Consider the following 26146-nt stretch of genomic DNA (forward strand, 5'->3'; position numbering starts at 1 on the left):
TTATGCTCTCTAGATAATAATATTATCCCTTGAAAATATTAATGTCCTGTGCAAGTTCCCTAGAAAACAGTGCTCACGATTTTGCCCCTCGAAAGTAATAATGCCCCCTGTGTGCAGCTTTGACGGTTACAATGGACTGAGTGTCCCTATAACACTAAGACTTCTTAACTGCCCACTTAACATTTAATTATGTCCCACCGAGTCCCAACATGTACAGTGAAAATGTACCCTGAGTCCCTCCATGGTACAGTTGCCTTATTCATGCTATAATGCCCCAACAGCTCCCCTATGAACAGTGTGATGTCCACACTGCTCCTTTATGTAACCTGTGATAGACCAGCATCTCCCCTATTCACAAAAAGGCAAATTGGACATAATTTCACATAAAAACCCCAAAATGGGCCAGATACAATTGTTGGCACCCTCAACTTAATATTTGGTTACACATCCTTTCGGAATATATAACTGCGATCAGTCACTTCCTATAACCATCAACAAACTTCTTATACCTCTCAACTGGAATTTTGGACTACTCTTCTTATGCAAAAATGCTCCAGACCCATAACCTATTATGCAAACCCAGCTTTCTGACATTGGGCATTGCATTGTGACCCAACATCCTTTGGTAATCTTCAGATTTCAAGGTGGCTTGCACACAGTCAAGGCACCAAGTTCCGGATGCAGCAAAACAACCTCAAAACATCTTTGAACCTTCACCATATTTGACTGTAAGTACTGTGTTCTTTTCTTTGTAGGCCTCATGTTACGATCTCTACTCTGTCCCTGTCTGATATGTTACTTTGTCTAGGGGCTGTCAGTATGATTTGGTTGTGCTGAGTCTGTGCTGCAATCATCTGTGTTCACTTTCCTTGATTAGTCTTCTACTTAAGCATGCTAGCTCCTTCACCCAGTGTCAATCATACACTTGATGCTGCCTGTGCAAGACTGATCCCTCTGTGCTCTGTGTCTGACCCAGCTTGACTTGATTCCCTTCCCGGACTTAGAACCTTTGCTTGTGACCTGACTTCTCTTGTGCCTGCTCCCTGGAAACTGTCTTGCTTTTCTGGTTTTCCAGACCTCCGCTCATGAATTGAATCTCGTCTCTGTCTTTTCCTTGTTGAACTGCGCCATTTCCTGGCCCTGACCTTGGATTGTCTGACCTCCCGTTACTTATTCTGTAAGTAGTATATATTTTTTCTATTTGTTATTGTAGTCGTTCACTCCAATTCTGGGACTAATATTTACTACAGTGACTCGCATCACACCTCCGTTAGTTTTCGGTAACGAGTAGAATGATGTGCTTTACCAAAAAGCTCTATCTTGGTCTCATCTATCCACAAGACATTTTCATAGACGTCTTATGACTTACGTATATTTACTCAAATTTCTGTCTAGCATTTTTAGGTTTCTGTTGTCAGCAGTGGGGTTCTCCTGTGTCTCCTGCCAGAGTGTTTTATTGCTTTCAAATGTTGATAGTTAATTTGCGCTGACATGGATACACCCTGAGCCTAAAGGACAGCGTGAATTTCTTTGGAACTTGATTTGGGCTACTTATCCACCATTTGGACTATCCGGTGTTGCAACCTTTCATCATTTTTTTTTTGCTGTCCACGTCCAGGGAGATTAGCAACAGTACCATGCGTTGTAAACTTCTTGATTATGTTGTGCATTGTGGGCAAAGGAACATGAAGCTCTCTAGAGATAAACTTGTAACCTTGAGATTGTTGATGTTTTTCAACAATTTTGGTTCTCAAGTCCACAGACTGTTCTCTTCTCTTTCTGCCCTCCATGATTAGGGTGGTGCACACAGACACACAATGCGAAGATTGAGTCAATTTCTCTTCTTTTTATTTGACTTCAGGTATGATTTTCATGTTGCCCACATCTGTTACTTTCCACTGGTAAGTTTGAATGAACATCACATGCTTGAAACAAAGTTGTTTGCCCTCAATTGTGGAAAAGTGGCAACAATTTAATCTGGCTCATTTTTGGGGTTTTGTGTGGAATTATGATCAATTTTCCTTTTTTCTCAGTTTTTTTTTGTGCTATTCCAATACACACAATAAACATGTGTATAACAAAACATGTAATTGCAATAATCTTCAGGGAAAAATATTACATTTTCTAGAACAATTTCAAGGGTGCCATCACTTTTGGCAATGACTGTATACATATATATCTATATGCAAAGATATATAGTATATATAAAGGAATAGGGCCCAACTGTTCTAGATCCAGCAAGACTTTCCCGATTTGAAGGCACTGTCCCAATCACTGTTGGCGATGTCTTCTCTACTGCCATCTTCATTGCTCCATAGCCCATTTTACTTGAGGTGCAGGCTGGCATCTCTCTACACATACATTCAATTAAATAAACAATTAATTTATTTTCTTGAGATCTGATCTCACTGGAATTCAAACACTAAACCTGCATCACTGTAGGCACTGGCAAAAGCTACAAGCCACAGCCTGCACTGATAAGGGTAGTCAAATTTCTTTACATGAATGTGCATAGTAGGGTCTGAAATTGTAGTATGACTGTACTTTTACATAGATACATCTATACTTACCAGTGCATTTATATATCCCTGAAGTCTAAGGGGTAAGGTTTCTCCTTGTGGAGAGTGACATGCCAGCTCTGGCTTGTCATGGTAAGGAGGCTTATTCGCCATGCAATGCTCTTCTGGGAAAATAATATGCAAATTGCATCTTCAGAGAAAAAGAGGACTTGAACTCTATAGCGCCACCTGTTGGTAGTAGCAATCCTACAAGTCACAATCAACCCTTTAACGAGTCTTGTAATATGGCTTAGGATAAAAGCCAAATCAGAATCTCAATTTGCAGACACGGTGTTTCGAGCTATTGGCTCTCGTCAGTGCAAAGTATGAGCACTGATTTGGCTAGACTCATTAAAGGGTTGATTGTGACTTGTAGGATCACTACTACCAACAGGTGGCGCTATAGAGTTCATGTCCTCTTTTTCTCTGAAGAGGCAATTTATATGTCCCTGTATTTTAGAGGGAAAATAAAAGTCACATTTTTTTCTTCCTATAAAATTACTTAAAAAATAAAAAACAATTGCAAAAATGTCATTTTTAAGATAAATTAAAAAACACTGAACATCACAAATCAGCAAATAACACAGACATATTTGATATCCCTGAAAACACAACATTGCAATTAAAATTTGCCTTACAGAGCAGTGCTCCTCTAAATGATGAGAATTTTGTAAGTATTTATATGTGACAATTTGGAAGGTTTCTTATTTTTTTTTTAACTATTCTCCATATATTAGAAATAAACCTGATACAACAAAATAGTATTCAGTAGATACCCTGTTATTCTGTGTTAAGGTTCTTAATATTATTTATTTTCAGATTAGTAATATGAAGATATTCTAAATATCATCATCTAGAAATAAATCTAGATACGCTATGAATAAAATTGAAGTAAATGTCAGTGTCTTATACATTTAGATGTATACAACACGAAAAAAACAAAAATCTAGGTATGGAAATGATCTGGCCGTAAAGAGGTTAATTACAAAAACACACAACAAATGCGAACATGTGATGATCATGTTTCTTTTTTCAGCTTCTGTCTAAAATTATTAAACCAAATTAAAACATGGAACATTTACTAAAGTTTACATTGATTGGACACATCATCAAGGATTGCCAAGGTCAGTTATTTTAACAAGCAAGGTCTGATTTAAGTAACTGACCAAGTCTCAATAAAGTGATTGTTAGAGCAAATTTAATTATGCTTTACCATCATGGAATGCTAGAGTTAACCTGACTCACGGGTCACATCCCACCATAATGATCCTGCCACGAATAATCTGTACTGCTTCAAGCACTCAATTGATTTCTACATTGATAGTCTTCTATGTAGATTCTCCAGCCTGCCGACATGAACAATTGCAGAATTTGGGGCCCTTATTTTTGCTGTGTTTTCTGTGTCACTGAAGATAACTAGAAGTATTAAATACCCGGACCCAACAAGCCTCTAACAATACTCCTGTCTGCATTGTTTAGGACTTATAAAACATCTGTTTAATCTCAAGACAAAGTGCCACTCTCCAGAGGATTTCCTCAGTCTGTTTCCTTATGTTGCTCCAAGCATGTCTTCTTGCATAAATTCCCTGCAAAACAAGGCTCATGATTATATTCATTTGCAGAAGGTCCCAGCATACCTACTGTACATCAAGAAAGATAGTTTTAGTGCGGTTGCAGATAACCTTTTGGCCTAAGCAAAGATGTCACAAAGAAATATTGTGCTCAGAATAGGATTGCATTAAGTCTGTTTTGTGTTACTGCTAAGATTTTTTTTCCTCTGGTCACAGACTAATGGATCGTTGTAACACATAAAGAGTTTATTGTGATAAGAAAGTCATAAAATCCCTATCTGTCCCTACTGCAGGATTTACCTTGACATTGGAGGACGAATTTTGTATGTTTAAATAACCTACCTAACACTATAAAAATAGTTTTTCAACAAACACTTAAAATAAGACAAATCCACTGTTCTCATGGTAATATAGCTAAGCGATAGAAAAAAGTAGATACATTGGCTTGATTACTTTAGGTTACTTTCACACTTCAGGCTTTCGGTATCCGGCATGGTGCGGCGAAAAACCGGACTGCCGGATCCGGCGCCTGTTACGACAAGATCCGACTTTTTCCCCGTGCTGTTTCATTGCTGCCGCATTGCGCCGGAAGGCAATGCGGCGCATCCGTTTTTTTCCGGATCCGGAGAAATTAGCCGGTCCGGCGTCTGTAAAAAACGTTGCATGCAACGTTTTTTCCCAACGCCGGACCGGTTTTTCGCACTGCGCATGCCCGGAAACCTTCTCTGCTGGCAGAAAGAAGGATCCGGTGTCTGCGTTTGCGGCCGGATCCGGTAGTCCGCTTTTTCGCCGCACCATGCCGGATACCGAAAGCCTGAAGTGTGAAAGTACCCTAAGCTCTAAGAATGTAGAAGGAAGAAAGGTGTCAAGCATGACCATGTTAAATAATGGAAACAAGTCTAGGAAGATGGCAACTAATTTCGGAAACCTTTCTTACCAAATCAAAAATATGTTGCTTACGCCTCATACTCACATGCGAGAAACTCGGACAAGTCTTGCACGTCAATACCCGGCACTGGGATCGGCGCATTCAGCTGCATGTCTTTCTATGCAGCTAAACGCTCCAATACGAGTGCTGGAGGCAGTGCCGGGTATTGACGTGCAAGACTCGTCTGAGTTTCTCGCATGTATGAGCCCTTATACAAAAGATTTATAATAATGATTTATGAATGTGGACTTACTTTGCATAATTCATCTTTCCTTCCCAGAAACTGTCCTGAAGAAGCACTCCTCCATAGTATAGCATAGGGTATTATAAAAATATTGTCAAGATTTTTCTACAGTATATGGGCAAGTTCACACTAGGCATTTTTTCACCATTTTTTTTCTGCAGCAAAACCTCATCTCTTGCCAGGAAAGAAGCTGCAGAAAAAAGCATGCTTTCTTTGGTTTTTCTTGTGTTTTTTTTTTGCAGCAACTTTTGTGCATTTTTTGTGGTGGTTTTGGCATGCTAGATTTGTCTCTTGTGCATGCTGATTAAGTTTAGTGTTGAAAAAAAGTCCTTTTCCATAGAATCAGGTTTTGATGCCAAAAAATGCAGTAAAACATGATACCTGTGTTTTTAGTGCATTTTTTCAGCGTTTTTTTCATCGCCCATTAAAGTCAATGGGAGAAAAACGCTGAAAAAATGCAGAAAGAAGTGACATGCTTTATGTCCAAAAAATCATGCAAAGCACAAAATATTGTTGACAAAAAAAACAATGTGTGTGAAATCTCATATGCTTTGCTGGTACTGTAAAACACAGCTGAAAATTAGCTTAAAAAACACAGCAAAAACACCTAGGGTGAACTTAGCCTTAGTCTTCTGTATACCTACCATTATTTTCTAATTGGAGGAAAATAGAGGGTGCATCTGCTGTGGCTGTGGATGGGGAGGTGGGGGAGCGGCAGAGCAGTGGGTCACAGGGGCAAGAGCCTGCTGCTGCTGCTAACATCTGTGCCTGCTGCTAAAGAGAAATGAATATTCACTGCTTTCCATGCCAATGGGAATTTAGAGCGCTGAATATTCATTTCTCTTTAATAGCTGACACGTCGTTAGCCAGAGCTGCCTGCTTCCTGCAGCAGCAGCAGGGCTCTGAAGTGTGCCCTCTGCTTAAGGGAATGAATATTCACTGCTCTCCACTCCCATAGGTGTGGAGAGAAATGAATATTCATGGATCTTTAATAGCGGGCACAGTAGCCTCAGTCCCCGGATTCTTGCCACCTTCAGGCAATCACTTGTGCTCGCTATTAAAAAGAATACTCACTACTCTCCATGCCTATGGGAGTGAAGAGCAGTGAATATTCATTCCCTTAAGTAGCGGACACACTTCAGGGCCCAAACAGACGCAGGAACACGGCGGCTGGGGCTGAGGATATTGTACCCGCTATTAAAGATCAAAGAATATTCACTGCTCCACACCCTATAGTTCCAGGTGTGGGGAACAGTGAGTATTCCGGTAGCTGTCCTCTGCTTGTAAACAGAGCATGAAGTCACTGCCATGTGCTGCTTACAAGCATAAATAAGCGGCTGGCATCAGAACAGGCCACTGCAAGGGAGCGCAGGGAAGGTAGGTAAAATAGTTTATGCTTTTTTTAATGTTTTTTTTGATGTGGGCCATGCATACCAAGATACGGATGAGGAGACCATGCATACCAAGATACGGATGAGGAGGCCATGCATACCAAGATACGGATGAGGAGGCCATGCATACCAAGATATGGATGAGGGGACCATGCATACCAGGATAGGGATGAGGGGGCCATGCATACCAGAATAGGGATGAGGGGGCCATGCATACCAGGATAGGGATGGGGGGTCATTCATGCCATGATGGGGAAGAGGGGACCATGTATAGCTGGATAAAGATATATATATATATATATATATATATATATATAGATATATATATATATATATATATATATATATATATACCAGGATTGGGAATATTAGTACAGAATTGACCACATTTTTTGCTTCAATTTTTTTTCTATTTTACTCCTCTAATACCCAGCTGCGTCTTATGGTCCGATGCATCTTATTGTCCGAAAAAAAATTGTTATTTTACTTGGTGTGTCATTTCTGGCTATTTTGATTTCTTCTTGGTTTTCCTAATGCCATCTACATTTCCCATGATGTCCCAGTATCTTCACATACAGTAGCTCTTGCTCTTATCCAATAACAGCAGTAGTGTATCAGTAACATTGAGTTGCTGTCCCTGATGCATACTGCATATTATTCTGTTCTAATCTCAGTATATCTTATGTAATGCTGATTCAGACTGTTTCTCTATATCACTGAGAGCACAAATGTATTTAAATGTCAAATTCGAATTTTGAGGCTGAATTCAAGTGAATCTGAATTTTGACAGATTTGCTTATCTCTTTGTGTGAGCATTATATGTGATGCAAATTGCTGAAATATTTTTTTAAGCGCTGTTCTATGGTTGCATTACTATATTGTCTCATTAATATCAGGATGAGTGAAAGCAAGTGACCAAAAGAAGCAAGAAGACTATGGAAACATCACCAACCACACAACTGTGACAGCCAAGAAGCGAAGAAGAGTGATAGTGGTGGGAGACTCACTACTGAGAGGCACAGAAGCAGCCATCTGCAGACTGGACATAAATACAAGAGAAGTATGCTGCCTCCCATGTGAGAAGATCAAGGATGTGGCCAATAGGATACCAAAGCTCATCAGTTCCAAGGACGTCCACCCATTTCTTCTGATACATGTTGGCACACCAATGACACGGGAAGGAATGACCTTCCGACAATCTGCAAGGACTTTGAAGAGTTGGGGAAGAAAGTAAATGAACTGGATGCACAGGTAGTTTTTTCTTCTATCCTTCCGGTAGATTGGCGTGGCACCAGGAGATGGAACAGGATCCTTGATGCGAACAACTGGCTAAGACGATGGTGCAGACAACAAAGATTCAGATTACCTGTATGACGGACTCCTCACCAGAAATGGACTACATCTCAACAAACCTGGGAAACACACATTCGCCAGAAGACTCACTACACTCATCAGGAGGGCGTTAAACTAGAAGAGGAGGGGACGGGAAGAAAAACGTAAGACATGAACGTGAAGCAAGAAAATATACTGATGAAGGATATGAGGTGCGGCAAAGAAGACCCAAAACAACATACTCGGAAGGGAGGTAAGAACATTTCTAAAACAATCCACAGTGAGGAGATTGGAGCAAAACAAAATCCTCTAAACAGCATGCTCACAAACGCCAGAAGCCTGATAAACAAGATGGAAGAACTAGAGGCAGAAATATCTACAGGTAACTATGACATAGTGGGAATAACCGAGACATGGTTAGATGAAAGCTATGACTAGACAGTTAACTTACAGGGTTAGTATTTTTAGAAAGGATTGTAAAAATCAGAGAGGAGGAAGGGTTTGTCTTTATATAAAGTCTTGTCTAAAGTCCACTTTAAGGGAGGATATTAGTGAAGGGAATGAGAATGTCGAGTCCATATGGGTCGAAATACATGGAAGTTAAAATAGTAACAAAATTCTCATTGGGGTCTGTTACAAATCCCCAAATATAACAGAAATCATGGAAAGTTTACTACTAAAGCAGATAGATGAAGCTGCAACCCATAATGAGGGCCTTGTTATGGGGAACTTTAACTGGGAAACAGAGACCTGCGACACCCATAAAGGCAACAGGTTTCTGCTAAGAGCCAAGAAAAATTATCTTTCACAATTGGTGCAGAATCCAACCAGAGGAGTAGCACTTTTAGACCTAATACTATCTAATAGACCTGACAGAATAACAAATCTGCCATGGTCGTGAGGCATCTAGGAAATAGCGACCACAATATAGTACAGAAGAGAGAGATACGGAGCTGCAGACGTTACCAAAACAGCAATGGAATGAGTCCACTCTGATGGCTGAGTCCACTCTTTGAGCTGGTGAGCACAGCAAAGGTAGAGAAAAAATAGGGGACGTGAAAAGGCACTCCAGCACCATATTTATTGCAGCATGTCAAAAATAGTTAAAAACATGAGAAGCACCTGACGCATTACTGGCGCACACTCTGCGCCCTTAGTCATAGGCTATAAAACAAAACACATAGCATAGAATATATACATATAATAAACCAATCACAAACGAATAGCTAATTTCAAAGAACTTGTACGAGCTGGTGTAAAAGGAAGAAAGGAAAAAATGGAAAAAAAAAAGGAAAACAGAAAAAAATCAATAAACATAAAACAAATCGTTTTTCAATGGGATGTCTTGCATCTAGTTTTAGGATCCAGAATGCTTCCAAGAAGTAAGGAGATTATGTTTATTTCCACCTCTTTGGCCACGTTCACACATGCGGATTCTCCCATGGATCCGCAGCAGCAGATCCGCAAGTCAAGAGAGGCTGTACTGGGCCGCAGGCCTTAAAAGGGAGGCCGACATGACAGGGTTGAGTGGGAATATAGTGAGCTGGAGTTAGGGATTAGGATGGTACTATGGGGTTAATGTATTTGGATAAGGTGGGGGTTAGTGTTGGGATGAGGGGGAGGCGGGGTCAGAGCTGGAGTAGGAGCTATCACTATAAAGACAGTGACCATCTTAGTGTGGCAACCATTTTAGGTTCCCCCACATAGTGACAAGAAGCTCCCACCCACCCTCCCTTAATTGGTTTTTTGGTTAGGTAATCGCTTTGGGGTTAATCTTGTCTTAATAGGTTTCCTTTTCTTGTATGGATAGGGGCGGTATTTAGGGGTTGGGTTTATAATTTGTTTGTAAGTCTGTATAATTACTTGTCACGGCAGTATGGCGTGGGGGGGTCCTTGAAGTTGTTGGTGCTGGTAAATAGCGGTTCAGGGTGGGAGGGTCTCAAGAGTTCCTGGACTCCCCCCTGGGTGGATTCAAGTGGACAGGTAATTGAATTATCCCGCGGAAGGGATTAAAGTGGACCCGTGCTTAATGGTAATGGAAACTGGCCAGGTGGGTTGATACAGTGGCATGCAAAAGTTTAGGCACCCCTGGTCAAAATTACTGTTATTGTGAACAGTTAAGCAAGTTGAAGATAAAATGATCTCTAAAAGGCCTAAAGTTAAAGATGACACATTTGTTTTGTATTTTAGGCTAAAAAGTAATACACATTGTCATTTTTTCACATTTTAAAAATTACAAAAAGAAAAATGGGCCGATGCTAAAGTTTGGGCACCTTTGGAGATTTGTGTGCTCGGATAACTTTGACCAAGGTTTCAGACCTTAATTAGCCTGTAAGGGATATGGCTTTTTCACCCTCAATGTTAGGAAAGGCCAGCTGATGCAGATTCCACAGGTTTAGAAACACATAGCCTCCTCTAACCTTGTGCGAAAAAACATCCACCATGGGTTCTTTTAAGCAGCTGCCAAGCACTCTGAAAATGAAAATGGTGGAGGCCCACAAAGCAGGAGAAGGCTATAAGAAGATAGCAAAGCGTTTTCAAGTTGTCCTTTCCTCAGTTCAATATGTAATTCAGAAATAGCAGTTTACAGGAACAGTGGAGGTCAAGATAAGGTCTGGAAGGCCAAGCAAAATTTCAGAGAGAGCTGCTTGTAGGATTGCTAGAAAGGCATATCAGAACCCCCACTTGACTGCAGAAGACCTTCAGAAAGATTTAGCAGATTCTGGAGTTGTGGTAATTGTTCTACTGTTCAGAGACACCTTATCAAATATGGCCTTCATGGAAGAGTCATCAGAAGAAAACCTCTCCTGCACCCTCACCATAAAATTTAGCATCAGAGGTATGCAAAAGAACATCTAAACAACCCCAATGCATATTAGAAACAAGTCCTGTGAATCGTTGAAGTTAAAATAAAACTCTTTGGTCTCAATGATCAAAGGTATGTGCAGAGAAAAAATTGCAAAGAATTTCAGGAAAAGAACATCTCTCCAACCATTAAGCATGGGGATGGATCAATCACGCTTTGGAGTTGTGTTGCAGACAATGGCACAGGGAACATTTCACAGGTAGAGGGAAGAATGGAGTCAATGAAATTTCAAAAAATTCTTGATGCAAACATAACACCATGTGTAAAAAAGCTGAATTTGAAAACAGGATGGCTTCTATAAATGGATAATGATCACACACATCAAAATCCACAATAGACTACCTCAAAAGTTGATAGCTAGAGGTTTCTCAATGGCCCTCACAGTCCCCCGATTCGATCATCATTGAAAATCTGTGGCTAGCCCTCAAAATAGCAGTGCATGCAAGACGACCCAGGAATCTCACAGAAATGGAAGAATTTTCCAAGGAAGAATGGATGAAAATCCATCAAACAAGAATTGAAAGACTCTTGGCTGGCTACTAAAAGCGTTTACAAGCTGTGATATTTTTAAAAGGGAGTGCTACTAGGTACTAACTATGCAGGGTGCCCAAACTTTTACATTGGCCTATTTTCCTTATTGTAATTTTTAAAATGTAAAAAATGACAATATATAATTTTTTGGGCCTAAAATATAGAGAAAATGTGTCATCTTTAACTTTAGCCCTTTTAGAGATCATTCCATCTTCAACTTGCTTAACTGGTCACAATAACAGTAATTTTGACCAGGGGTGCCCAAACTTTTAAATGCCACTGTATGTGTCTCTGAGTTGGTGCTTAGCGACTAGAGGCAAGACTCGACCTGGGGACCAAGTTGGGAATATCAAATCTGAGTTTTATGGTTTGGGGCTTTGAGGACGACCCCTTCTGGGACGTTGTGTTTAAAATGTTATGTTATATGTTTAATAAAAGGCTGCTGTGGCCAATTTATCCAAATACCTCTGGAGTGTTTATTTTGTTGGTGTATGAATCGATGGGGTTGGGTGCCCAATAAGAGTTTTTAATAACTAGGTACGGACGCTCACATGAATCACGAATACCCATTTGTCATGTACAGTACAATGTTAGGCAATGGAAATTAAAAACTGCTGTGCACATGCTGCGGAAAAATCCACACAGATTAGCTGCAGGTTTATTTCCGCAGCATGTCAATTCTTTGGGTGGATCTGCAGCGTTTCTGCACCCATTTCACTTGCATTGATCAGCAGCAAAACCGCTGGTCTCAAAAAGATCTGCGGCATTGCTGCGGATGAAACGCTGCAGATTGGGAGGGGGGAATAGTGTGGGCGGAGTGTGGATGGCGACTGTGTGCGTGTATGTGTGTGAGCGGTGACTGGCGAGTATGTGTGTACGGGCTATGTGTGTGTGTGGGGGTCTGCGGTGGTCACCGGTCTGTCTGGTGGGTGTGCAGGGGGGCTGCGAGGCTGCATGTGTGTGTAAGTATGTATGTATGTGTGTGTGTGTGTATGCGATGCATGCTACCCCGACAGTGTGTGACACATTAGCCAATGATGGGACAGTAGTAGTCCCATCATCCGAATGTAAAAAAAAGAACATGCAACATATAACATACAGAACATGCAACATATAACATACAGAACATACAACATATAACATACAGGACATACAACATATAACATACAGAACATGCAACATATAACATACAGAACATATAACATACAGAACATATACTGTATACAACATACAGAACATACACCATATAACACCCAGAACATACAAGATATAACATAAAGAACATACATATAACATAAACAACATACATATAACATACAGAACATACATACAACATACAACATATAACATACAGAACATACAACATATAACACACAACATATAACATATAACATACAGAACATACTGTCCAACATATAACATACAGAACATATAACATATAGAACATACATATAACATCCAGAACATGCAACATATAACATACAGAACATACATATAACATCCAGAACATACAACATATAACATACAGAACATATAACATACAGAACATACAACATATAACATACAGAACATATAACATACAGAACATACATATAACATACAACACATAACATAGTAATTACCTCACACACCTAATTCCCCAAAGCCATCGATCACCTGTAATAAAAATAAAATAATAAACCAACCTATACCTTTCCGCCATAGTCCAATTAATAACGAGGGTCCCACGACGATCTCTCGTGGAGAACAGCCGCATCAGCTGATGCGACAGCTCTCTAGGGGTTCCAGCACTGAAATGACAGGAGCAGGTAATCCTCCACTGTGTATCCCTCCGCTGGGAAAGAGGTCCCGTAACCCTAACCCTAATTCTCACGCAGCAGTGCTGTAAAGTGAGACTCTGAACTCAGGTAACCTCAGTGATGGACTGCAGGAGGCATTGTCTCCTGTCAGTTCATCACTGGGAGGCCCCATAGAGAAGTGACATCACCTGATGTCACTGTTCTATAGGGGAGATCATCATGGGACTCTCGTTATTAATTGGACTGCGTCAGACAGGGAGTATACAGGTGGTTTATTATTTTTCGTTTTTTTCTAGAAGACGAGGGCGTCGCTTGGATCTGGGCGTACAATAAAAATATGAAAACCGTGTTGTGTTTTATTTCATTAAAATATTTTATTTTTATGTGTGTGGTTTTTTAAATCTTTCAAAAGATTAATAAGGGATCGGTGTCTTATTGACGCCTCTCCATTATTAACCAGACTTAATGTCACCTTCCAATAGCAAGGTGGCATTAACCCCTTATATTACCCCATATCCCACCGCTACGTGGGAGTGGGAAGAGAGGGGCTAAGTGCCAGATTTGGTGCATCTTATAGATGCGCCATTTCTGGGGTGGCTGTGGGCTGATATTTGTAGACGGGGGGGCAATATCCATGGCCCCTTCCTAGGCTATGAATATCAGCCCACAGCTGTCTGCGTAGCCTTTCTGGCTATAAAATATAGGGGGACCCCATGTCTTTATTTGGGGGGTCCCCCTATTTTAATTGCCAGTAAAGGCTATGCAGACAGCTGCAGGCTGATATTCATAGCCAGGGAAGGGGCCATGGGTATTACCCCCTTCCCAGGCTACAAATATTGGCTCCTGGTCGTCTGCTTTCCCCCTCTGGTGCAGAAAATTACGTGGGAGCCCACGCCATTTTTTTTCCGTTTTTTTAATATATATGGCTATATATCTTTAGATATATCTATGTATATGTCTATAGATACTGTATATCTATGGAAATATCTATGGGAATATCTATAGATATATCTATGGTAATAGCTATAGATATATCCATAAATCTATCTATATCTAACTAACTATCTATCCCATATTTATCTATCTATCTATCTATCTATTGTAGGGATTCAACTCGCTCAGGAGCAACGGGAGACAATCAGGAGGCACGTTCCTTTAAAAGTTCATAGGGTTTATTGCTCCATAACCCATAAACCAGCACATAACATAAGGAATAGCTTTTAGCTCAGGCGAAAGTAAGTATAAGTGTCCACTGTTTCAGGCTCAGTCCTGGAGCCTCAGCAAACACAGGAGGCTTATCCATCCTCACATACAGCCAATATCCACAGGCCTCACCGGGTCACCAGCCTCAGCACATGGCCTTTAGGAAGGTAGCAAACCTTCCTCCACATAGGCCTGCCGGGACCTTCCACACGGCCCAATCAGATCCATGCGCTCTCTCTCATGTGTCCAGACCTCAGGTACCTTATATGGTTCATAACCACACCCACAGCTGATCACATGGCTATGACCTCACTAAAGGTCCTATTACACACAGCCACACATATACTTTATTATGACACTCTTAAACACACCCCTGGGTGGGTTTGTAGGTAACTGGCCCACCCTTCTCCCTAGTTACCTGGAGACTTCTCCCTGACACATTAAAGTAGCACCTCAGCAGTATCACTGCTGATCAACACATAAGTCTCCACCTCAAAGCCACCCACTTTGAGATACATAATGATCCTTCAGCCTCCTATACCCATTACCACAATGGATATGACTGTAGGCCTGTCCTGGGACACCCACATAGCGCCCCCTAGCGGAAATAGTGGTCACTGCACCACACTATCTATCTATTATCTATCTATCTATTATCTATCTATCTGTCTGTGTGTGTAATGGAGTGTGGGTTGGACAAATATAAAAGAGGAGGTTGGACAGAAATGACATCTGAATAGGTTGCATTTCTGTTATAAATATTATTCAGATGTTCAGCAATGCGGTTTTTTTATTTTGTGCATTGTACACAAGATATATTTAATTCCACAGGTCAAACAGCAAATGCAATAAACAACATACTGTGTGTTGCAGTTCATAAATGAATTCATGTTATAAGTTTGACCAGAAGAAGATTGAATAAATTTAGTTTTATCTGCTGCAAAATTGCAAGCATTACATCTTGTACCCAAACACTTATAAAAATCAGTAACAGAAAGACAGGATGTAGGTGTGGGTTTCTGCTTAATGGAGCTGGGAGATAAAGCATTGCCAAGACTAAAGCCTCGTCTAGCTACATACCTGCAATCTGTACCAATAATTTGACGCAATTTGTCATCCTGGTTGACAATGGGTAAGTATTTTTTAATAGAAATGATCTTACTATATTGAGGACTAAACAGTGTTGAAAAAGTTAAAACAGAATCTGAGTTTGGTAAAGATGAACATTTGTCTGTGGAAAGGGTTCTGGGCTGGTTATCCGATCAGTGTGTCAAGAGTGGGAGAAGAGGGTTGCATTGGCAATCCAACACAACGGGCAGCACTTTGCACACATTTCATAAGTGGTCATAAACTTGTAAATAACTCATAAAGAATAAAGTTATGCTAAAACCAAGCACACCATTGTTTTTCTTGTGAAATTCTCAATAAGTTTGATGCATCACATAACCCTCTTCCCACTGAAAAAATAAAGTTGGATCCAAAATGGCCGACTTCAAAATGTGCCACAAACAAGAAGTTGATATCACCAACCATTTCCATTTTATTTAGGTGTATCCATATAAATGGCCCACTCTGTATATCAATAGTAAAAGAATCAAAAGTGAAAGTGTAGACCCCTTAAAAAATTGTGAGGAAAGTATGGTTGTAGATGATGAGGAAACGGCTAATATATTAAACACCTTCTTCTCCATGGTATTCACAGTGGAAAATAAAATGCTCGGTGAAATGCCGAGAGACAAAGAAAACCCTATAATAAGGGTCACCAATCTAACCCAACAAGAGGTGTGAAACTGACTAAATAAGATTAAAATAGATAAATCTCCGGGTCCAGATGGCATACACCCATGAGTACTAAGAGAACTAAGTAATGTAATAGACAAGCCATTATTTCTTATGTTTAGGGACTCTATAGTGACAGGGTCTGTTCCACAGGACTGGCGAATAGCAAATGTGGTACCAATATTCAAAAAGGGCTCTAAAAGTGAACCTGGAAATTATAGGCCAGGAACTCTAACCTCTATTGTTGGTTAAAAATTGTAAGGGTTTCTGAGGGTTGTTATTCTGGATTATCTCAATGAGAATAACTGTTTAACCCCTTAGTGACAGAGCCATTTTGTAGCTTAATTTTCCAGGCCAATTTTTCTGACCACTGTCACTTTATGTACAAAAAATGGAAGGATCCAGCTATGTGGGGTGACATTTAAAAACAAATATTTATTGTCAAAATGGCATTAAAATATTCTCAGTCACATAATGTCTGGCAACACTGCATGGAAACACAGATCAACACTGTCACTTTATGTGGCTATAACTCTGGAACGCTTTAACGGATCCCACTGATTCTGAGAATGTTTTTTCATGACATATTGTACTTCATGCTAATGGTAAAATTTCTTCGATATGACTTGTGTTTATTTATGAAATAACGGAAACATGGCAAAAATTTTAAAATTTTGCAATTTTCAAACTTTAAATTTTTATGCACTTAAATCAGAGAGATATGTTACACAAACTACTTAATAAATAACATTTCCCACATGTTTACTTTACATCAGCACAATTTTGGAAACAAAATTTTTTTTTGTTAGGAAGTTATAAGGGTGAAAATTTGACCAGCGATTTCTCATCTTTACAACAAAATTTACAAAACCATTTTTTTAGGTACAACATCACATTTAAAGTCACTTTGAGGGATGTACATGACAGAAAATACCCAAAAGTGACACCATTCTAAAAACTGGACCCCTCAAGGTGCTCAAAACCACATTCAAGAATTTAATTAACCCTTTACATGCTTCACAGGAACTGAAGCAATGTGGTAGGAAAAAATTAACATTTTTTACAAAAAATTTGCTTCAGAACCAATTTTTTTTATTTTCACAAGTGTTAAAAGAGAAAATGAACCACAAAATTTGCTGTGCAATTTCACCTGAATACTCCGATACCCCATATATGGGGGTAAACCACAGTTTGGGCACACGGCAGAGCTCGGAAGGGAAGGAGCGCCGTTTGACTTTTTCAATGCAGAATTGGCTGGAAGTGAGATTGGATGACATGTTGTGTTTGGAGAGCCCCGGATGTGCATAAACAGTAGGAAACCCTCACAAATGACCCCATTTTGGAGACTATACCCCCTACAGAGCTTATCTAGATGTGTGGTGAGCACTTTAAACCCCCAAGTGCTTCACAGAAATTTTTAACGCAGAGCTGTGAAAATAAAAAAACCATTTTTTTCACAAAAATGATGTTTTTACCCCAAAATCTTTACTTTCACAAGGATAACAGGAGAAATTGGACCACAAAAGTTGTTGTGCAATTTGTCCTGAGTACGCCGATACCCTAAATGTTGGGGGAACCACTGCGTTTGCAGAGCCCTTGATGTGACTAAACAGTAGAAACCCCCCACATGTGACTCCATTTTAGAAACTAGACCCCTAAGGAACTTATCTAGATGTGTTGTGAAAACTTTGAACCCCTAAGTATTTCACTAAAGTTTATAACGCAGAGCTGTGCAAATAAAAAAACATATTTTTTCCACAAAAATTATTTTTTAGCAATTTTTTATTTTCACAAGGATAACAGGAGAAATTGGACCCCAAGACTTGTTTTCCAATTTGTCCTGAGTACGCTGGTACCCCATACATGGGGGACAACCACTCTTTGGGCATACGACGGGGCTCAAAAGGGAAGTAGTAACTTTTGGAATGTAGACTTTGATGGAATGATTTGCGAGCATCATGTTGCGGTTGAAGAGCCCCTGATGTGCCTAAACTGTAGAAACCCCCCACAAGTGACCCCATTTTGGAAACTAGACCCACCAACAGCTTATCTAGATGTGTGGTGAGTACTTTTAACCCCCAAGTGCTTCACAGAATTTTTAACGCAGAGCCGTGAAAATAAAAAAATCATTTTTCTTTGAACACAAATATGATTTTTTTAGCTCCCAATTTTTTATGTTCCCAAGTGCAACAGGAGAAATTAGACCCCAAAAAGTTGTTGTGCAATTTGCCATGAGTACGCTGATGCGCCATATGTGGGGGAAACCACTGTTTGGGTACACAGCAGAGCTCAGAATGGAGGGAGCACCGTTTGTTTTTTTGAATGCAAAATTGGCTGGAATCAATGATGGCGCCATGTCGCATTTGGAGACCCCCTGATGTGCCTAAACAGTGGAAACCCCTCAATTCTAACTCCAACCCTAACCCAAACACATCCCTAACCCAAATCCTAACCCTAATCATAACCCTAATCACAACCCTAACTCCAACACACGCCTAACCCTAATCCCAACCTTAACCATAACCCTAACCACAACCCTAACTCCAACACACCCCTAACCCTAATCCCAACCCTAAGGGTATGTTTCCACGCTGAGTGCTGGCAGCGCTTTGGACGCAGCGGATACCCAGCTCTGCCCAAAGCTCTGCCGGCTTTTGTATGCACGGTGATTCCGGATGTGTTTATTGAACACATGCGGAATCACCATATCCTATCCATAGACTGGGGTATTTATCTTGCGGGTCTGGACGCTGTGGATTGAATGCTGCGGCTGTAGGCAGCATTCAATCCGCAGCAAATGCTTAAAACATACGCTAACCATAACCCTAATCACAACCCTAACCCCAACCCTAACCCTAACCCCAACTCTACTTCCAACCCTAACCCTAATCCCAACCGTAACCCTAATCCCAACCGTAACCCTAATCCTAATCCTATTCTCATCCCTAACCCTAATCCCAACCGTAACCCTAACCCTAACTTTAGCACAATTGTAACCCTAATTGAAAAATAGAAATAAATATATATTTTTTATTTTTTTATTTTTATTCCTAACTAAGGGGGTGATAAAGGGGGTTTTATTTACTTTTTTTATTTTGATCACTGTGATAGGGTCTAGCACAGTGATCATAATGTATTTGAAATCAATGATTGAAATCTGCCGGGTGCCGGCCGGAAGATCTTGGCGGGCGCACTGCGCATACGCCCACCATTTTCTTTACAGGAAGAAGACACCGGGAGCTGCGGGAGCCATGGGAGGATGGGGGGACACCAGGAGGTATGGGGGATAGATCGGGGGGACCTGAGGACTCTATTTATCTCCCTTCTGATGTGTGATCATGTTAGGGCTGGCAGATGCTGATGCCAGTCTCTGACTCTGCCTCTACCTAGACCTCAGCCTGGGCGCTAGCAGGCTAGGTTACACAACACAAGGGTAGGGGTTTCATAATAAGTCATTCACCAGAGACATTCATACATGCATACGACATGGTATATCTTTATTTTTCCAAAGCGCACAAAATAAGAATGCTGGATCTGGAGGAAAATGTGTGTAAATGGGTAACTGGCTTAGTGATAGAAAGCAGAAGGTAGTGTGAGACAGTGACCAGCATTGTGGTAAATGACCGCTATGCATCGCAGAGGAGGGGGGTATTCTGGGCTGTAAGACAGTAATGTTGCTCTGAGACTTGTAGTTCTACAAGCTTTGTTTATGTTTGTAAGGGAGGCTTAAAGGGTTAGCTGAAGAGCTGCATGGGACTGGCTAACCTCACACACCTCCCACCTATGGGGGTGGTTTCAGCTACATAATGTGACAATGGCTTAGGTCACATGGTTGGTGTGTATGGTCCCCGTTGGCCTGTGTGTTGGAAGGTCTTGGGAATAGGACTGGATTCCGGAATAGCACATGGAGACGCCATGGACCTGAAGGCCTGTGTGTTGGAAGATCCTATGAGTGGATGGACTTCCTGAATAGCACACGGAGAGGTCACATACCTGGAAGGCCTGTGTTGAAAGGTCCTATAAGTGGGTGGACTTCATGAATAGCACATGGAGAGGCCATGGAGCTGGATGGTTGCTGCGTGGGAAGGTCCCATGAGGGGACTGGATTCCTGAAGAGCACAGGGGGAAACCATGTGTGTGCAGAGCCTCTGACGGCACTGCATTGGGGAAGCTACAGACCTTGTGAGAGTCTGGACTGTCGGGAGTACCCTTGTCCCAAGGCATCTGCTGAGATGGTGATCCCAGTAAGGCAGTTTTCCCCAGGAGAGAGGTCTGATGAGGAGTCAGCTTGTGGAGAAGGAGCTCCTGTAAGGTAACTCAAGACTAGGGGGTTATGGGCAGACAAGTATCTGCTCTTGGAACAGTCTGTTAGTGCCTATGATATTCCATGAATATTAATGAACTATGCAGTCACCAATGGCAACTGGATGGAATAAGGTCCAGCATGTTTAGAGACTGTTTAGAGACTGCAACTTAATGTTGTCTGTTGGTGCCTGTTGTGTTTCGGGGACATCAATGAACTGTTCGGCGTGCAGTCACCAACGGTAACTGGACAAAGAAGTCTGGCATGTTTAGGGACTGCGAGTTAAGCCATGTACTATGAAGTGCTATGGACTATGTGTGTGATGTGTAACATGGCAGTTTATGCTGAGTAATATAAACCCAAATAGACTATTTTGTGAGAAAAACGTGCCTGTGTGCCTTCATCACTCTGGTAAGCGAGTGTCCCGCAACACATGCAATAAGCACTGCCTTACAGTGGTTATAAATGGTATATTTTCTAACTGGGTTGCTGTGACCAGTAGGGTACCGCAGGAGTTGATGTTGGGACCTATTCTCTTCAACATATTTATTAAGGATCTGGTAGAAGGTTTACACAGTAAAATATTGATAATTGCAGATGATACAAAACTATATAAAGCAGTCAATACAAGAGAAGATAGTATTCTGCTACACATGGATCTGGATAAGTTGGAGACTTGGGCTGATAGGTGACAGATGCGGTTTAATAATGATAAATGTAAGGTTATACAGATGGAAAGAAGGAATCAATATCACCATTACAAACTGAACGGGAAACGACTGGGCAAATCTGACATGGAGAAGGACTTGGGGATCCTAGTTAATGATAAACTTACCTGGAGCAGCCAGTGCCAGGCAGCGGCTGCCAAGGCAAAGAGGATCATGGGGTGCATTAAAAGAGGTCTGGATACACATGATGAGAGCATTATACTGCCTCTGTACAAATCCCTGGTTAGACCGCACATGGAGTACTGTGCACAATTTTGGGCACTGGTGCTCAGGAAGGATATAATTGAACTAGAAGGAGAACAAAGAAGGGCAACAAATTAATAAATGAGATAGGGGAACTACAATACCCAGAGCGATTAGCAAAATTATGATTATTTAGCCTCAAAAAAAAATGGGGCGATCTAATTACCATGTATAAGTATATAAGGGAACAATACAAATATCTTTCTGAGGATCTGTTTTTACCAAGGAAGGTGACGGTCACAAGGGGGCATTCTCTGCATCTAGAGGAGAGAAGGTTTTTCCACCAACATAGAAGAGGATTCTTTACTGTCAGGGCAGTGAGAATCTGCAATTCCTTGCCTGAAGAGGTGGTAATGCCGAACTCAGTTGAGGGGTCCAAGAGAGGCCTGGATGTCTTCCTGGAGCATAAAAATATTGTATCTTACAGTTATTAGGTTCTTTAGAAGAACGCAGATCTGGGGATTTATTCTGACGTGTACGCCGATTTCCAAGGAAAACAGCGGGTATCCAAGTACCGCGGCTCCTGGATACCCGATGTTTACATTAGAAACCAGCGCCCAACGTCGCTGATCGCTGGTCTCTCACTCCCACACAATGCGTGCTGGCCAGTGTGAGACCAGCGATCAAAAAATGGCCCAGGACAATCGAGCACGATCAGCGATCAGCGATACCCAGCAGGAGGGCGGTCGCTGATCCCCGACACACACAGCGATCTCGCTGGTGAGATTGCTGTGGTGTCACAAAATCAGTGTTCTCGCGAGCTTTAAAAGTCAAGCCTCTATTTCCATTTGGCTCTGATTCAACTAGGTGTTTGAGTATCTTTTCATGTGTCTATACAACAACCAGCTTCTACTACCAGCTCAGTAATATTATAATATTGTTGATTGTGGCAAACCTAACTATGCACCCTAGGTCACTTAAAGGGAACCTGTCACCAGGAAAAAATGCTATTAACCTGCAGATATGAGGTTAAGCTGCAGGATAATAGCGTTACTAACATGCCTAGAACCCGCATTTAGCCAAAAGCTGCGGTGAGAAAATTAACTTTATTCTCCCTTAGTGCTTAAAACACAAGGGTGGTGCTTCCGTGGGTTAAGTCAATGCTCTGAAAATACAGTGTAGTGGCTGTAACAGCGCCCCCTGCCCTTATTGACACTGGCTCTGCATTGTGGTGGTTGTCAGTCAGGGCCGGGGACGCGGTTACAGCTGCCGCTCTGTATTCTCAGAGCAGTGACTGAACCCCTCGCCAGCTCACTCCCCGTGATTGAATTTTGAACATTGCCAAGGGGAATAAAGTTCATTTTCTACATGCAGTGTTCAGCTAAGTGCAGGAACTGCAGATTAACCCCATATCTACAGGTTATTAGCATTTTTTCTGGTGGCAGGTTCCCTTTAAGTCCTCCATCAGTTTACTGAGGGTGTAGTTGCATGGCTTGTGGTGTTGTAATTAGGTTTTTGTTGGTTGTAATCAGCCCATGATGAAGGGATTTTTCAAGAGTGGTAGAGCGCTGGATGGCTCTAAAATATTTTCTATGCCACAGGGAAGAAAAATCTGAATTCATAGAGATATTACAATACTTTTAAAGGATTTGTCTCTTAGCGGACATGTATGCCCCTGAAATATATATGTATATTACACAGTTACATGGGCTGATAAAAGACCGAGATCCATAAAGTTCAACATTTCTTAACCAATTTACATTTTTCTCACTAAATTATCTATAACCTAAGCTCGTTATGAGGGTCTAGAGAATGCAAACTGTAATTAAGAAATCTAGTATAATTAATAAGATGCGTTGTTACAATTTGCTTGTATATGCCAGGCAAACCAATTTTAAGATGAAATACTATTAAACAAATAACAATATCAATTATTTTAGCTTGTATTACGAATAATCTTTACAACATTTCTACAATGTTATTCAATACCCCTATTCTTGCCCCTTTGTAAGAAGATGGAAACCAAGGGTTAAAAAAGGAAGGTTCAGGCAAAGGAAACATTGTCTCACTGACAAAGGGTATGATGTTAGGTACAGTGCATGAGGGGCCATGCAATTCTCTCTGTGGTGTCCATCTCAGGCTCTGCACTAGGCATAACACAATGTAAAAAGTTTGGCATGGAGTGCATCTTACAGGTCACTTGTCTGCATAATATCTGTCACTAAAGACATGCAGTTTGCATTTCTTGGCAAAACCAATTGTTTAAGTGGCAGCTAAGAGACCAAGATAAAAATGTAAGAGTGCATCTATAAAGCGCAACTTCAGCGGGATACATGGTGCCTGAAGTCATTTAGCTGTCATTATTTTAAGGCTTGTTTGACATCTGATGGTTTGAGGTATTTAGAGGGTATTGTGGGACAGTTGAAAGATTTCCTGTTAGCAGTCTTTCCACACTGACTTAAAGACGACTAGAGATTCTTCTGCCGAAGGTTATATCAATAGAATAGAGAAAGACATTAATCCTTCCACTCTTGTTACTTACTGCTCAAGAATTGAATTATACTGCAATTAGCGGCAGATTAAAGACTGGAATGTGAATAAAACCAATGTGAATATTTAATGCATAATAGATAGATAGATAGATAGATAGATAGATAGATAGATAGATAGATAGATAGAATTCACTCTTCTATCAGTATTTTTTCGTAGCATTATTTTGTAATTGTAATATTGTGTTGTTTTGTAACTCCTTTGTCTTTTTTCCCCTGTATTTAAAAGGAACAAGTCATAATGAACCTGGAATTATAGAGCAATGGAAGCTTCTTAAAGGGGTTCTTCAAGAGATAAAAAAATACACATTTAAATATTAAACATTTTTCTAAATACCTTTATTTAACAAAAAGGTATTCTTGATCTACTGCATTCTGTCAGAATTTTAAACATGGCAACTACTAGGATCTGCAGTAGGAAGGACTGCATTAAGCCTGAGACAGACACAGCTCTGATGGGATCTCATTCTGTCATGTGCTGCCTGCTGTCTGTCCTATGCCTACTGAATGTCCTCTGAGATCTAGGATGGGTTGTGATTGATGATAGCTTCCATCCTTGAAATCCTGAAAGAGCGCAGTTGATAAAGCTCACCATTATGCTATACAAAATTATTTAGAAAAATGTTTAACATTTAAATATGTATTATTTATAGTGATGAGCAAATTTGTTCACAAAATGATCGCCAAACATAAATTCTGTGTGACGAGCGTCAGCTTAAGCTGAGTCGTTTTTCTTCTGAATGAGTGGACCCTCTGGGCTGTGGCACCCACCCACCTAGGGTGAGCTGACCTAGACCTAGTGAGAATCCACCCCCTATACAGGGAGTGTCAGGGGCAAGACCAAGGGGGTGAGCCACCACTGCAGCTGGACCAGACGGCCGGCTCAGGGAAACAAGACAAGGAGAGACAAGACGATAGTTCAAAGTAACTTCATTAAGGAACACTTCAGGGTCAAACAGGTACCAAACATAAACACACAGGGAACACATAGCAAAGTACGTGCAGGGGCACGCCGAGGTCCAAGGCATGGTACGTGCAGATGGTAGGCGGGCAACGATCATCCGGGACATCAGACTCTGTAGTTCTGTAGGTGATTGTCAGGATCCGGACATCCGACAGTATACCAGGGTTCCATGCAAGGAGACAAGACAAGGTTAGCGACATGATGTGTGTCAATGAACACGCCCAGGTAAGGTTCACAGGACGGAGGCCTGCGCATGCCAAGGGGAATGCCAGGGACAGGTACAAGGACGGAGGCCTGCGCATGCAGAGGGCACGCCAGGGAGAGGCACAAGGACTGTGGCCTGCGCATGCAAGGACACGCCAGGGACAGAGTACAAGGACGGAGGCCTGCGCGTGCAGAGGGCACGCCAGGGAGAGGCACAGGGACTGTGGCCTGCGCATGCCAGGAGACATGCCAGGGACACAGACAAGACAGGGTTCAGAGCAGAGCAAAGAGAAAAAGACTTTGTGCAAGAGTAGCACAAAAAGGCACAGTGCGAAAACCAGCATGCGTGCAAGGTAGCACAGAAACCACGGCTGGGGCACCGGCAGGCGGTACCAACGGTTGCATAAGCAGGCAGGCACGACTTAGAGGTGGCACAGCTGCGGCTCACACAGCCGGTAACCACTATAGCACTGGACGGCGGGCACGGCTGAGGCACACAGGCGAGCACGACTAGAGGCGGCACGGCTGAGGCACAACAGGCAGGCACAGAGCGACCAGGCACGTGCACGAGGGCACGGAGCAACAAGGCAGGGCTAGGCAAAGGTACAGGACAGAGACGCATGCGAAACAGCACGGCAAAGCCTAGTACGAAAAGTGCAAGGGCGCACGAAACATCAGAGACTGAGACCATAGGGAGGAACAAGGCAGAGCAAGGCTAGGTACGGAATAAGGCATAGCAAAAACAGGCAAGGCAAAGCAAGGCATGGACAAACATGGCACGAAGGACAAACACTAGACAAAGCACGAGACAAGAGATGGAATACGAGCACGGAGCGTGTGCAGAGACGCACGACAGAGCAGAGTGCAAGGGCAAAGAATAGAGGGAGCGACCCAGCAGACCAAGCAGCCATGCAGGGAAGCACCACAATACTCAGGTCCTGAGCATAGGAAGGGGCGGTCTGATATAGGGCATAGCACCTCCACTTCCGGGTCAGGACCAGGGAAGAACTTCC

The sequence above is a fragment of the Dendrobates tinctorius genome, unplaced genomic scaffold, assembly GCF_039654945.1.
Source record: "Dendrobates tinctorius isolate UK_male_01 unplaced genomic scaffold, ASM3965494v1 ptg000162l, whole genome shotgun sequence".
NCBI classification, from domain to species: domain Eukaryota; kingdom Metazoa; phylum Chordata; class Amphibia; order Anura; family Dendrobatidae; genus Dendrobates; species Dendrobates tinctorius.